This window comes from Cucurbita pepo, chromosome 10 (assembly GCF_057944985.1).
Source record: "Cucurbita pepo subsp. pepo isolate OVF chromosome 10, ASM5794498v1, whole genome shotgun sequence".
NCBI classification, from domain to species: Eukaryota; Viridiplantae; Streptophyta; class Magnoliopsida; order Cucurbitales; family Cucurbitaceae; genus Cucurbita; species Cucurbita pepo.
Genome location: NC_141807.1, coordinates 10125993 through 10140888, shown reverse-complemented (window position 1 = coordinate 10140888; position 14896 = coordinate 10125993). Strand labels below are relative to the sequence as shown.

General features: G+C 35.3%; 1 protein-coding gene and 1 non-coding gene across 2 annotated transcripts in view; one reads left to right on the top strand and one right to left on the bottom strand.

Moving 5' to 3' along the window:
- The window catches only part of LOC147790657 (uncharacterized), a 54244-nt gene that overhangs the window by 17973 nt on the left and 21375 nt on the right, over positions 1 to 14896 (top strand). The gene's annotated exons all lie outside the window — the stretch shown is intronic.
- On the bottom strand, positions 2565 to 2637 carry TRNAF-GAA (transfer RNA phenylalanine (anticodon GAA)). The gene has a single exon. It is a non-coding gene; the product is annotated as a tRNA-Phe (tRNA).

The window sequence follows — 14896 nt, the reverse complement described above, 5'->3', positions numbered from 1 at the left end:
GATGAAGCTCTCCCATGTTTACCCCTACTGAACCTGCAAACTTTGTAAACTTTAGAGAAGTATTGAAGAGTGAGAAATGGAGGCAAGCCACGGATCTAGAGCAATAAACAGAAATGGCACATGGGAAGAAGTTAGTGGCCGTGATTTAATCTTGATCCCTTTAGATCTCCACAGAAGACGAAGTCAATTTGAGCATTACAAACTTTATGAAATTAAAATAAGAAATAAAGTTTTCTAACCACTCATGAAATGATGCTTGCAACTTCATCTGCTACTTCAACCATGCAAATATTTACTTTTGAATCTCTAAATGGTCTTAACTCAAACGAATCAGCTTGTCACACAAGAAATGATGGTTGAACCTAGCCTATCCAATTTTGTAGATGAAGTATGAATGCTCGTTGAATCTTCTTGGCCTTGGGTTGTGTAATAGGTCCAGTTGGAACACCGTGATTCTTATCATCATCCCCCTCTTCAAAAGGATTCGTCCTCGAATCAGAAAAATCATCACCTACATCAAAAGGACTCAACTCAGCAACATTGAAAGTAGAATGTACACTGTGATTCTTATCATCATCCCCCTCTTTAGGATTCGTCCTCAAATAAGAAAAATCATCACCTACATAAGAAGGACTCAACTTAGCAACATTGAAAGTAGAATTTATTGACAATTCTAAGGGAAGATCAATTTTATTGTTCCAGGCAATAAAATGAGTCATTTTACTAAATGTCTTATAGAGCATTTATAGTCAAATAAAGAATTAGGAATCCACGCTATCTACAAAAGCACTCTCATTGAGCTATCCATGCTAACATTAAAATGAAAATTCTGAAATTTGAAAAAGAAATAATCACTAAATTTAGATTAAATAGTCAAGTAATTTAAAAAGAAATAATCACTAATTTTAGATTGAATATTTAGGTTATGCAAGTTAGTGAACTTGAATTAGGTGCGGTGAACGTGGATCAAACACGTGACTTTCAGATCTTCAATGATGCTCTCAGACTTTCAAATCTTCAGTGATGCTCTCCAAACTGAGCTATCCCCACTAACATTAAAAATAAAAATTCATCGGTTAAGATATTTTCACTACTTCATTGAGATTTTAAAAAGAAATAATCACTAATTTTAGATTGAATAGCCACGTTATGCAACTTAGTCAACTTGAACGCTCTCCAAACTAAGCTATCCCCGCTAACATTAAAAATAAAAATTCATCCGTTAATAAGATATTTCACTAATTCATTGAGATTTTAAAAAGAAATAATCACTAATTTTAGATTCAATAGCCAGGTTATGCAACATAGTCAACTTGAATGAGGTGCAGTGAACGTGGATCAAACACGTGACCTTGAGATCTTTAGTGACGCTCTCCCAACGAAGCTATCCCAGCTAACATTAAAAATGAAAACTCATTAGTAAAGTATTTAGCTAATTCATTGATATTTTAAAAGGGAATAATCACTAATTTTAAATTGAATAGTCACGAGTGAAGTTATGTGACTTGAATCAGGTGCGGTGAACGTGGATCGAACACGTGACCTTCACATTTTCAGTCTGACGCTCTCAAAACTAAGTTATCTTCGCTAATATTTGAAAAAATAATCATAAGTAAAGGTATTTCCGCTAATTCATTATATTTTAAAAAGAAATAATCACTAATTTTAGATTGAATAAAGTTATGCAACTTAATGAACTTATGCAACGTAAACCAAGTGCGGTGAACGTGGATTAAACATGTAACCTTCAGATATTTAGTCCGAACTAAGCTATCCCCGCTAAGACTAAAAATCAAAATTCATGTGTAAAGGTATTTCTGCTGATTCATTATTCGTTGAAATTTTAAAAATAAATAATAACTAGTTTATTTTTTATGAAACGTAAACCAAGTGCGGTGAACGTGGATTAAACATGTAACCTTCAGATATTCAGTCCGAACTAAGCTATCCCCGCTAACATTAAAAATCAAAATTCATGTGTAAAGGTATTTCCGCTAATTCATTATTCATTGAAATTTTAAAAATAAATAATAACTAGTTTATTTTTTATTGAATAGTCAGCTTATGCAAATGGAAACAGGTGCGGTGAAAGTGGAGATTAAACATGCGACCTTCAAATCTTTAGTTTGACACTCTCCCAACTGAGCTATCCCCGCTAACATTAAAAATCAAAATTCATAAAACTATAAGGTGCAATGAATGCAGATTGAAAACAAGACCTTCCAATATTCATTCTGATGCTCTCCCAACTAAGCCATCCTCGATAACATAAAAAATAAATAATAAAATGTTTTAGATTGAATAGTAAAGTTATGCAACTTAGTCAACTTATGCCAGTTGGATAAAAAACGTGACAGATCTTCTGCTAATTCATTGAGATTTTAAAAAGAAATAATCGATCTTCTGCTAATTCATTGAGATTGAGATTTTTAAAAAGAAATAATCGCTAATGTAGTGAACGTGGATCAAACGTTACCTTTAAATCTTCAATATGACGCTCTCCCTGAGCTATCCACGCTAATATTAAAATTGAAAATTCATAAGTAAAAGTATTTCCACAAAAGTGTGGTGAACGTGGATCAAACACGTGGCCTTCAGATCTTCAGTCTGACGCTCTCCCAACTGAGCTATCCCCGCAATCATTGGAAATGAAAATTCATCAGTAAAGGTATTTTCGCTGATTCATTGAGATTTTAAAAAGAAATAATGACTAATTTTTTATTGAATAGTCAGGTTATGCAAAAATAAATAGGTGCGGTGAACGTGGAGATCGAACACGTGACCTTCAAATCTTAAATCTTACGCTCTCCAAACTGAGCTATCCCCGCTAACATCAAAAATGAAGGTTTTTAAGTTTTAAGTAAAGGTATTTCCACTAATTAATTGAAATGTTAGAAAGAAATAATCACTAATTTTAGATTGAATAGTCAAATTATGCACCGTGAACCATGTGTGGTGAACATGGATTGAACACGAGACCTTCAGATCTTCAATCTAACGCTATCTCAACTGAGCTATCCACACTAACATTAAAAATGAAAATTCATCAGTAAAGGTTCGCTAATTCATTGAAATTTTAAATAGAAATAATCACTAATTTTTAATAAGATATTCAAGTTATCCAACTTGTATAAGGTGCGGTGAACTAGAACACGTTAGGTATTTTCGATAATTCATTGAGATTTCAGAAAGGAATAATGACTAATTTTAGATTAAATAGTCGGGTTATGCAACTAGAATCAGGTGCGGTGAACGTGGAGATCAAACACGTGACCTTCAAATCTTCAGTCTGACGCTCTCCCAACAGAGTTATCCCGGCTAATATTAAAAATGAAAATTCATAAGTAAAGGTATTTCCGCTAAATTCATTATATTTAAAAAAGAAATAATCACTAATTTTAAATTGAATAAGCAAGTTATGTTTTTAGATTGTATAGTCAGGTAATAAACTTGTATTAGGTGCGTTGAACGTGGATAAAACACGTGTGACCTTCAAATCTTCAGTCTAACAATCTCCCAACTGTGCTACATTTGCTAACATTAAAAATGAATATTTATCAGTAAAGGTATTGGGTACGCTTCTGGAAATTCAACAAAAGGCAATAGTATTAGACCGAGATGCCAGATTTAAATCTCGCTTCTGGAAAATTCAACTAAGGCATTGGGTACGCAGTTATAGTACGACATTCCACCCATAAACAGATGATCAAACAGAAATGCTCAAGCAAATATTGGAAGACATGTTGAGGGTATATGTGATGGATTTTGCAGGAAGCTCGGATAAGTACCTACCCCTTATAAAATTCACTTATAATAATACTTGCCAAGCCACCATACAAATGGCCACATACGAGGTTCTCTATGGACGAAGATTTCGATCCCTTATCTTTTGGGAAAAAGGGGGGCAAACGACAACTATTGGGCCAGAGTTGGTGCAAAGTACCAAAGCCGCAATCCAGAAGATTAAAGCTAGGATACAAACCGCACAAAGCCGAGAGAAAAGCTATGCAGACCTAAGGCGCAAGGACATGGAATTGTAGGTAGGGGATCATATATTCCTAAAGGTAGCACCCCATGAGAGGGGTGCTCAGGTAGGGTAAAAAGGGGAAGCTAAGCCCTAGGTTTATCCTTCCCTTTGAGATATTAGAAAGGATTGGATTTGTGGCCTATAGAATCGGGCAATGCCCAAACTTGTCTGCAGTACATAATATCTTTCATGTATCCATACTACAGAAAGTATACCCTAGATCGTTCGCACGTACTGGCTCATGAAACTCTCTTCTTGAGAGATGACCTAACGTATAAAGAAGATCCCATTCAAATAATAGACAAGAAAGTCAAATGATTGAGAAACAAGGAAATCTTTCTTGTTAAGGTCCTATGGAAGAATCAAAGAGTAAAAGAAGTCACTTGGGAAACAGAAGGCAAATAAGAACCTTGTACCTCGACCTATTTTAGAATAAAAACTTTCGATGACTGAAAGTTTTCAAAGGAGAGGAGAATTTGCAACACTCAAGGTCTCCAATAAGAGACCGTGTATAATCCCTACTAGGTTGTATCTAGAAGTAAAGAACAAGTAAAATTGAAAAAACATTGAGAAAATTGTACTTTTTCTAATTTGTATAAACTTCCCGAATCATTAAATTTTTTATAGAATAAGAATTACAAGTTGCTTAAAAAAGAAAGGCTCCGATCGGAGAAGACTTTTCTGGTAGAAGATTCAGAAAAATCAAGAATGAAATTATAGAAATTGTAGACGTTTCAATGGTAGTGGAAAATCCATCTATAAATTATGAATAAGGGTAGACTATTAGGAGCAAGAAGCAAGCTTAATCGAGTACCCAATCAAGAGATACAAGTTTTTTGTTTTGGGGTATCGTGTTCATGGGTTTATCTAGAATTCGAGAACTATAGTCCACTATTCATTTCCAAACTTGTTCCTGCACCTTATAAATAAGTTTACCCATAAGTTTGGTGAAGGAAAGAGGTCCTCAAAGTGCTAGTAGGTTTTCACACGAATTAGTCCACGTTAGGTTACCCTCTAATGTTTTCCTAAGCTAAAACCTCAACTCCTAAAGCCTAACCCATGAAATTATGTATAAACCTAGGTTCATCAATAATCCATGTACCAAGTACCTAGAACTATGTGAATAACATGCTAAATAAGTTGCTAGGATCCATACCCATAAGTAACCATTATCTGCGTTACGATGTGTACTAAAAGACCCCTATTCCTCTTTAGGTAGGATGTCCTGCAATATGTATCATGAGTTGGATGTTATGATAGGCCTACCTTTCCCATCAGCTAAACGAGATGTCCTACACCACGATTTACCAGTAGAATTACATGATTATGACGACACCACTCATGTGTTCATGGGGAGAAAATTGAAGGTTATTTTAGGGGAAGGTTTTCAGGATCAGTATATGATACATGACACGATGACCTTTAAGTTCTAAGATCCTGAAAACATAACAAGAAGTAATATCCTAGCTTAAGGTCGCGATTAAGAACCTACGAGTAGCCTTCTTACTAAGTTTTACTCACTCCATGTTTATCATTTTTTTTCAAGTAACTAATAGTTGGTGGTGGATGAGAGTGGACTTTGGAGTGTGGGCCATGGACTAACCTCTATTTTTAATCTAGTATTTTTTGTTCTTCTCTAGATTCAAAATAAGCGAAAAATGATATAAAAGCGATGAGGAATTTGTAGAAAAATTGTGGATTTTTCGAGAAAAATAATAATAAAATATTCGGGAAGTGGAACATTACCAAAATACCCCTGGAAGAATGGATAATTACAGAAATGCGACTGTAATTAGAATCACAGCATCTACCGTGACCATCCGAGCAAAATCCTTCGAACACAAATTTCAACCGTCGGATCTCCTCCCAATTTTGATATGATCTAGAACAAACACGCATGGATCATCACATCCAACGACTAGTATTCAAAGCCAAGGTCGGTAAAGCTATGATCGGAGTTGATATCTCTGAAAAATTATCCTAAAAGTTCGATCTCTAAATAACGAAGATTCTGGAGCTCTTAATGTCGGTTTAAGCTCCTCCTATAAAGTCTGAAGTAGGAGCAACAATATGGAATAAGAATCGAGAAAGGTCGATCCCCCAATCAAAGGCAATAAGCGTTTAGATTGTGGGTCTCCTACTCTCAGATTTCTTCCAAATTCGAGAGCAATCCTCCACCATTTCTCTTCAAACTTATAAATAACGAAGAATCTGGAGCTCTCAATGTAGGTTTAAGCTCCTACTATAAAGTCTGAAGTAGGAGCAACAATACGGAATAAGAATCGAGAAAGGTCGATCCCCCAATCGAGGGCAATAAGCGTTTAGATTATGGGTCTCCTACTCTCAAATTTCTTCCAAATTTGAGAGCAATCCTCCACCATTTCTCTTGAAAGTTATTCCTAACATTTCTCAACAAGATTACCCACAAGTTCTATGAAAGAATATAGTGCTAAAAGAGCCTAGAAATCATTCCCCCAATTCAATCAACCATTGAAGAACTTCAAGAAAAACATGAAAATCCACTCCGAGGATACATGATGATTCGTCGAGCAAGAATGATTCCAATCAGTTTCTACACCTCCAAGGAATGCTTCCATAGAAGACCACAAAGAAAAGTAACCTCGAGAGGTGTCGAATTGAAGGAAATAGGTTTCGAAATTAAATTGGGGATAAGAGTCGAATTCCTATCTACGATCTCTTTTCCTTCAAATTAAGGATCCTCTAGCTTCAGAGGAAGAAGTTGAGTAAACTTGATGAAGGAATCGAGAGAGGAGACATCATAAAACAAGCTACCCAAGAGATCAAAAAATCTGGCGTTTCGAGTGAGTTGCATACCGAGAATGATTTTTGGAAATTAACGTCTTACATTCAAAGACGTTCCTCCAAACCAATTCCTTTAGCCTGAAGAAAGGATATGGAAGAGGTTCGATGAAGAAATAGGGCCTTGAAACCCCTAGAATCGGCTACTCAATAAGAAATCTTTTGTTTTATCTCCAGCGATAAATCAGATTTTGGATGAACTTTGGAAGCGAATATCTTAGGCTACGATCCACGAGAAGGTATCAAATCAATCACTAGCCCTTCCTTATAATACCCATCTTTAAGTTTCACAAAGAAATTGAGGAGAGAAACGCTGTAAATGTGACTGTACAGGCCGAGTTTCAGATGGCGGCGACGCGAAAAATGCGCATCTTCTTCCTGTTCAGAGGAAGAAAACGATGATATGGCCAGTTCAACTGAACTGTCCAAGTCAACTCAAAATTTGACCTTTTCTCGAGTTTTCTCAATTTTAACCCCATTCTAGACCGATTCTCATAGAAAATCTTATAGTTTCAGAAACTAGACACAATAAGGAGTACGTGGAAGGAAATTTTGAAGTAATTTAGATACTGGAAGCTCAAGAATGGACGTCCCAAACGTCGACGACGAGGCAAGTAGCCACCTTGGATTTTTTGTTAAGAAATACTTGTAGAAATCGCTTGGATTTTCATATGAATCCTAAACCAAGTATGAATTAAGGATATATGAAAGAAAAACCCAAAGAACCGTGAGTTAAGACCCTGAACCAATCAAATAGCTTGAGATTTAAGTAACGTTAAAATAACCCACTATATGAGCTCCGCTGCCTATCAAATTTTAATACTGAGCATATTATAGTATGTTGAGGCCAGATATGAAATTTGGTGGTCATTGGATAATGATAAGTAGGTAAACCTAGAAACAGTGTAAAATGACCATAGTACCCCTAAGGTAATTTACCTTCGGTTCATGACCTAGATGACCTTCAAATGCTATGAAATTCATCGGTAGATCTTATTTTATGAAATGTTATATGAATCCATATCCCAAGAGGTTATATAAGGTAATGAAGTTTGGGAGTTATTGGAAAACTTTAGTTAGCGAAACCAAGATATGGGAGAAAATGCTCATCACGATCCATATGACCTTTGCCATGAAGCACGATGTTTAGAAGTTTTGTAGTCAATGTTGCCAATGTTTGCTACACAAAAAAAAAAAAAAAAAAAAGAGATAGGGATGTTAAATTTTTAAGTCACTTTTGGAATATTAAGTCATAAATTGGGTAACAAAATATTAGGAGCATTGCTTAGGGCTATTATTTATAAGAATATTAAGTCATAAATTGGGTAACAAATTATTGTTTTCAACTACATGTCATCTTCAGATTAACGAGCAAACTAAGGTGGTTAATAGAACGTTAGGAGCATTGCTTAGGGCTATTAACAACAACTCTTTAATAAACTAAAATCATACCATCAACATACTTAAACTATATAAAACTTTCTCGCCTCCCCTATTAAGTTTAGCGCTCCATACAAACTGAATTAAACAGAGGAATCCGCATCTTCATCATGTAAAATTGATGGAATAGGAAAGAGAATAAGGAAATAGAGAGTTCTCCCGGTTTGTTGCCGTTCGTCAATGGAAGTTCCCTTCTCTTGAGCTCTCACGTTCACCTCTTTGCCCTAATCAATCCTTGTTGGTCTCCTTTTCTTTCTGCTGTCAACAGTGACAATGGAACTTCAAGCCCATTTAATCAATCCTCTTTGTACCTTATTGTTGACCGAATCGGATGCACGCCAGGCCTTAATTCTCTCTCAGTCACCCGGAGACGAAAGAATGATTAGATCCGAAGTTTACGAATCGAAGAGAAAGTGGATATGAGTTCTACACGCTTTCATTTTTAAAAGCTTCGCTTGCCTACGACACTTTATTCAGGATGTGCAACAATACGGTCATCTCTCAGCCGTGTATAGAGAATTCCTTGATCATTTCCTTGGCGGGTAACACAAATGAAATCGTTTCCCTGACCGCCCATCTTATGAGTCAATTCTTGTCTTGTTGGTTTGTTGTACTATTCTATACCTCTCTCGATTGATAGAAAGACGTTCGGGAGCTGGCAGGGCCTATCGTGAGGGAACTTTCCTTTTCACGGTAGGCAAAGGTAAAGCGGGAGCTGCATATATCCACGGTGATCAAGGCAGGGCGACTCCTTCTTTAAAAGAGGTTGGTTTTATCGAAACTGTTAGATCCGCTTTCGTTAAAGAAAAATAGTAGCTCTTGGTTTGGCCGATGTTGATTCGTATGGCAATGCCGACTCGACTTAGGATGAGGATTTCGCTTTTCATACTGCTGCTATGAGCCGAAAGAGCTGGTAAGCTATCTCGCTAAACGAAAGGAAAAAGCACGTACGCGTTGACCTCTTTAGAACCGGTTGCTTCCTCTTTTTGTTTATACATTTTGAGAAACCTGCTAAGCCCGCCTTTCTTACCAGGTGTGATTCAATCTTTCAGCTCAAACTTTCCTATCGTCCGACGGAAAAGGTAGGAGTACGACTTCCTTTTCCTTTTCTTGCCCGAGCCAAGGGATCATTCAGTTTCTACAAAAAAATTCGCTATCTATTAGTTGCCGTAATCGAATGTATTTCTCATTTCATGTTAGCTCCTCCAAAAGCTTCTTGGTCGATAGGAGCAATTGGATCCTATATGATGTCTTCCTAATCTTGTGGATAACTTCGACTAGTCCATAGAATTTTCGCACCAGTCTTTGGTTCTTGTTGCTTTGAACTCAAAGTTGATTTGACCTTAACTTATCATAACTCTCTATTTGCTTTGAAATTATCGTTGTAGACCCTTCTCTACATTCGTCTGGATGGTATTTTTGCGTGAACATGTGTTGCTTTAGTGGTTTGTTTTTGTCTCCCTTCTTCAGTAGAGGGGTTGGCTTGGTGGCTTTGCCAAGCATTTGAGTGATCACTGACAAGAGCCTTTGCAGGTCAAATAAACCCGACTGTGACCATGCCATGTTGCTATTTGTAGAATTCAACTAGCTCAGGCTGAGCCGCATGACATCTATTTCTTGTAGGCGACATAAAACTAATCTTGTGATTTATCTCTCTTGGTGGGGTTAAACCCAATATCTGACCTTCTTGTTTTGGGTCGTGGTGTTCATGTAGTGGCAATAAAGTTTTTGTTGAGGATGGAACACTTGAGCTCCCCCTTTTCAAATACAACAATGGCAGCAAGTGTAGATTCATCATGGCTAAGATTCTTTCTCAACTATACTATCGTCATCATTTTCACCCCTCTTGGTTGATGGATGTTTGTTTGAATGATCGTTGGGTTAGACTCCATTACTACTAGGCATTTTTCTAGGGGCATGTACATGACTTTGTGTTCTAGCAGGATGTCAATCCCTGACTATTTGGGCTCTAGAAGGTTCGATATGAAGGCTGACTATTTATAGTAAAAATCTGATAGAGATATATATACTAAATAATTATATATAGTAGGCGGTTACATATAGTGAAGCTATATATAATAAACTGAAATCATATGTATACCCATTAGTCAGTGCTTCCTAAATTTACATTTCTCATTCTCCATATTCTCTCTTTGCATACCAGAAGTCATAAATACAAAACCATTAGTCAATATTTCTTCTTACATTTTCTCTATCACGTTCTTTGTGTTCATTTAGATCAAGTGTGTGCGTTGTTGTGTGATTCTAATAACTGGTATCAGAGTGAGGAGAGATTCACCACGATCTGTGAAGATGGAAAGTTCAAAGACTGGAATTGAAAATTTGATGGATTCGATATCAGTTTGTAGAAGATGCAGATTGAAGATTATCTGTACGAGAAAGATATTCAGGAACCCATTTTGGGGGTGAAGCTGGATACCATGACAACGGAGGAGTGGAAGCTCAAGGATTGTCACGTCGTAGGGTTAATCTGGTTGACGCTGCCAGGGAACAAAAGAAAGTGCGATTGGAAATGGTCCATACAGACGTTTGGGGACCATCTCCAATTTCTTCATTTCTAGTACAAAAATTTCATGGATTAGAGGTCTCGCCCTGTGCAATGACAACTCTTTGTTTTCGTAAGGCTAGTCAGATATCTCATGACCACTCTTTTCCTCCTCACCATATCTAGACACTATAATGTTGATCCAGTATTGTCTTATATAGTTAACTTTCACTCTTTAACGTCCAAGGACATTTTATAACTACCACGAAAATCAAAACATACAATAAATTCATACAAGTTTTACAACATATCATATACTGCTTACTTGGTCGCGGAGAGACGTGTCATCGAGCTGAGTCATAGAGATATACGACTCTTTATCCAAAGAAAAAATCTATATAATTTAAAATCTGGCTGCTCTGATACCAATCTGTCACAACCCAACTTTTAAGGGTTCAAAACTCAAATAAAAACTAAAATTGAGACTAAAAAAAATAAAAATAAAAGTAAATTAATATAAAATAAGAAAATGTTGTAAAATTAAAATGAGATTGAGAAAACAACACAACATTATATATAAAATTAAATTAAATTATAAGACGGTGTTGATCAAATTTATCGAAACAAAAAAAAAGTGTTTGGGATACAATTACAAAAAAAAAAAAATACAAAAAAACTCAAACACAAAGACAGACTAACGCTACATAACAACCCCATCTGTGAGTGCACAACCTTTGAAGGCTCCCTCATCTCAACGGTAAGTTCTATTACGAACCCATCCAAAATAATCACACCTGTGACCGCATCTCCTGACTTTAAATTGCTAGTCTGAACATGGTTTCGTCACCAAAGCTTTAGAGATAAATCTATCCTTATAAAAATATTTTTCTCTTAAGTTATAATTAGTCATAAAAAGAAATAATTAGGTACAAATTTGGTCTAGAATTCAAAACTTTCAAATTTTACTGTTCCTTAACCAGATTCAAATCTAGATTCTTGAACTCCTAGTACCATAAATAAAGTTGGTATCCTCTAATAAAACTGGAATTTCTCTTAAGATCATTAAATTCTTATAGATTCCAGGCTCAATATCATTAATACAATTATATTTTATCTTGAACACGCCAGACATGAAACTAAAGTACGTTCAATTTAACTCCATTTTATTGCCATCTTGAATGATGTGTAGGGTATATTCTTGATTTACCTTAAAGTTCTTGCGACATGACAGTTCATATTAGTTAAGCTTTTTGCAAAATCACAAGTTAAAAGACAACAACGATGAACCTAGGTTTATTAGTCAATTCAAAGACAATTTCTTTCTCCATCTTATCGATAATAATAGTTCAACTAAATCCATATTATGCAAAGAAACAAGTTTACGACTCATAAAAACAACTACCTAAATTATGTCCTACAAATTTGAAAACATAAGTTGTAGTTGATAATTACACAAAAATTTCCCTAAATCCATGAATTCGTGCCGAATTAGTCAATCCTAAAGCTTGTAACTAGCATATAGTAATTGAAGCTCCACATGAAGTAATTTAAAGTTTCCCTTACCTAACTAAAGTTTATCTCCATTTGAATGAAGCATGAATTGCACTGAAGTTCATGAAATGCTTATAGACTCCAACTCTGAGTACTATTAATGCAATTATGTTTCATATGAGTTTGTCATAAATGCAATTATGTTTCATATGAGTTTGTCATAAATGAAACTAAGGTGCATTCAATACAACTTTATTTTCTTGTCATACGAGGCAAAATAGAAAAATTAAATCAAACAAACTGATGAACTGAACCGAATCAATCCAACCAAAATTGATTAGTTTGTTTCTTTTGTTGGGTTGTTGGTTTATTTGATAACCCTTGTATATTATAACAATTCAACTTTTCGTTTTATAGCCCTCCAACTACTAAGAGAAAAATATATTTGAGTAGAAGCTAAAAATATTGGGTGTTTAAGAAAAGGCATTTGGTTTAGTGGTATGATTCTCACTTGGGGTGCAAGAGGTTTTGAGTTCAATTCTTGAAATACCCCTATGTCTAAGTCTTTTCTTATCTAAGTACTTCATATTTGAAATCAACCTAACTTCATATTCGACATTTTATACTTACCATCACGCTCTTAATACTCATAGTCTTTCTTAATACCTAGGCCTAAGGCTTCATACATACTTTGGTCTAGTGGTATGAAAGTTCGATTCTCAAAATGCCCCTTCAAGAGATTGTAGTATGAAAGACATTTACCAAGTACATAAATACATTAAAATAACACAAGTGACACATATGTAAACTATGTTAGAACGAGCGGAGATATTTTTTATTTTCACAATTATGATGACGGGAGGTTTAGGATTTTTTAATGTAAGAATCGTGGGGATGTAGCTCAGATGGTAGAGCGCTCGCTTCCGATGTGGAAAGTACGGAGATCGATACCTTGCATCTCCAAATTAATCGATCACTAAAGTTATGAAATAATGAGCAGAGATATTTTTTCATTATCACTAAATATATTATTCAATCTTTCCTTAGTTATGAAATAATGAGCATAGATATTTTTAATTTTTACAATTATTGATGACGGGAGGTTTAGGATTTTCTAATATAGTCGTGGGGATGTAGTTCAGATAGTAGAGCGCTCACTTCTGATGTGGAAAGTACGGGGTTGATACCTTGCATCTCCAAATGAATCGATCACTAAATATATTATTTCTTTTCAATTTTTTCTTATTTACGACATAATGAGCATGGATAGTTTTTCATGTCACTATTATTGATGACGAGACATTTAGGATTTTGCGACATAAGAATCGTGGGGATGTAGCTCAAATGGTAGACCGCTTGCTTTGCATGCGAGAGTTACGGGGATAGATACCACGCATCTCCAAAATAAAACTATCTATTATTAAATATATTCTTGAAAATTATTTCTTTTCAATTTTTCCTTATTCATGACAGGTTGAGTAGCGATATTTCTTCATTTTCACTATTATTGATGATGGAAAATTTAGGGTTTTGTGATGCAAGAATTGTGAGGATGTAGCTTCGCTTAGCATGCGAGAGGTACGGCTTAGCATACGAGAGGTACGGCTTAGCATACGAGAGGTACGGCTTAGCATACGAGAGGTACGAGGATTGATACCTCGCATCTCCAAAAGAAACTATTTATTATTAATATTTTATTTCTATTCAATATTTCCTTATTTATGACATAATATGCAGAGATACTTTTTTATTTTCACAATTATTGATGAAGGGATGTTTAGGGTTTTCTGATATAAGAATCGTAGGGATGTAGTTCAAATGGTAGAGAGTTCATTTCCCATGTGGAAAGTACGGGGATCAATACCTTGCATCTCCAATTGAATCGATTACTAAATATATTATTTCTTTTCAATTTTTTCTTATTTAGGACATAATGAGGCGGGATAGTTTTTCATTTTCACTATTATTGATGACGAGATGTTTAGGACTTTGTGACATAAGAATTGTGGGGATATAGCTTAGATGGTAGAGCACTCGCTTTGCATGTGAGAGGTATGGGGATTGATACCTGCATCTCTAGATTTTCTTCATTTTCACTATTATTGATGATGGGAATTTGAGGGTTTTATGATGCAACAATTGTGGGGATGTAGCTTATGATGGGAAATTTAGGGTTTTATGATGCAACAATTGTGGGGATGTAGCTTAGATAGTAGAGCTCATTTAGCATGCAAGAGGCAAAGGGATATCCCCATCTCCAAAAGAAACTATTTGTTATTAATATTTTACTTCTATTCAACCTTTCCTTATTTATGACATAATTAGCGGAGATATTTTTTCATTTTCACTAGAATTGATGACGGGACATTTAGGGTTTTCTGATATAAGTATTGTGGGAATGTAGTTTAGATGGTAGATTGCTTGCTTAGCATGCGAGAGGTACGGGGATCGGATCAAAACCCCATATCTCCAAAAGAAACTATTCGTTATTACTATTTTATTTCTATTCAATTTTTTCTTATTTATGACATAATGAATAGCGTTATTTTTTTTATTTTCACTATTATTGATGACGAGATGTTTAGGATTTTGTGACATAAGAATCTTGAGGA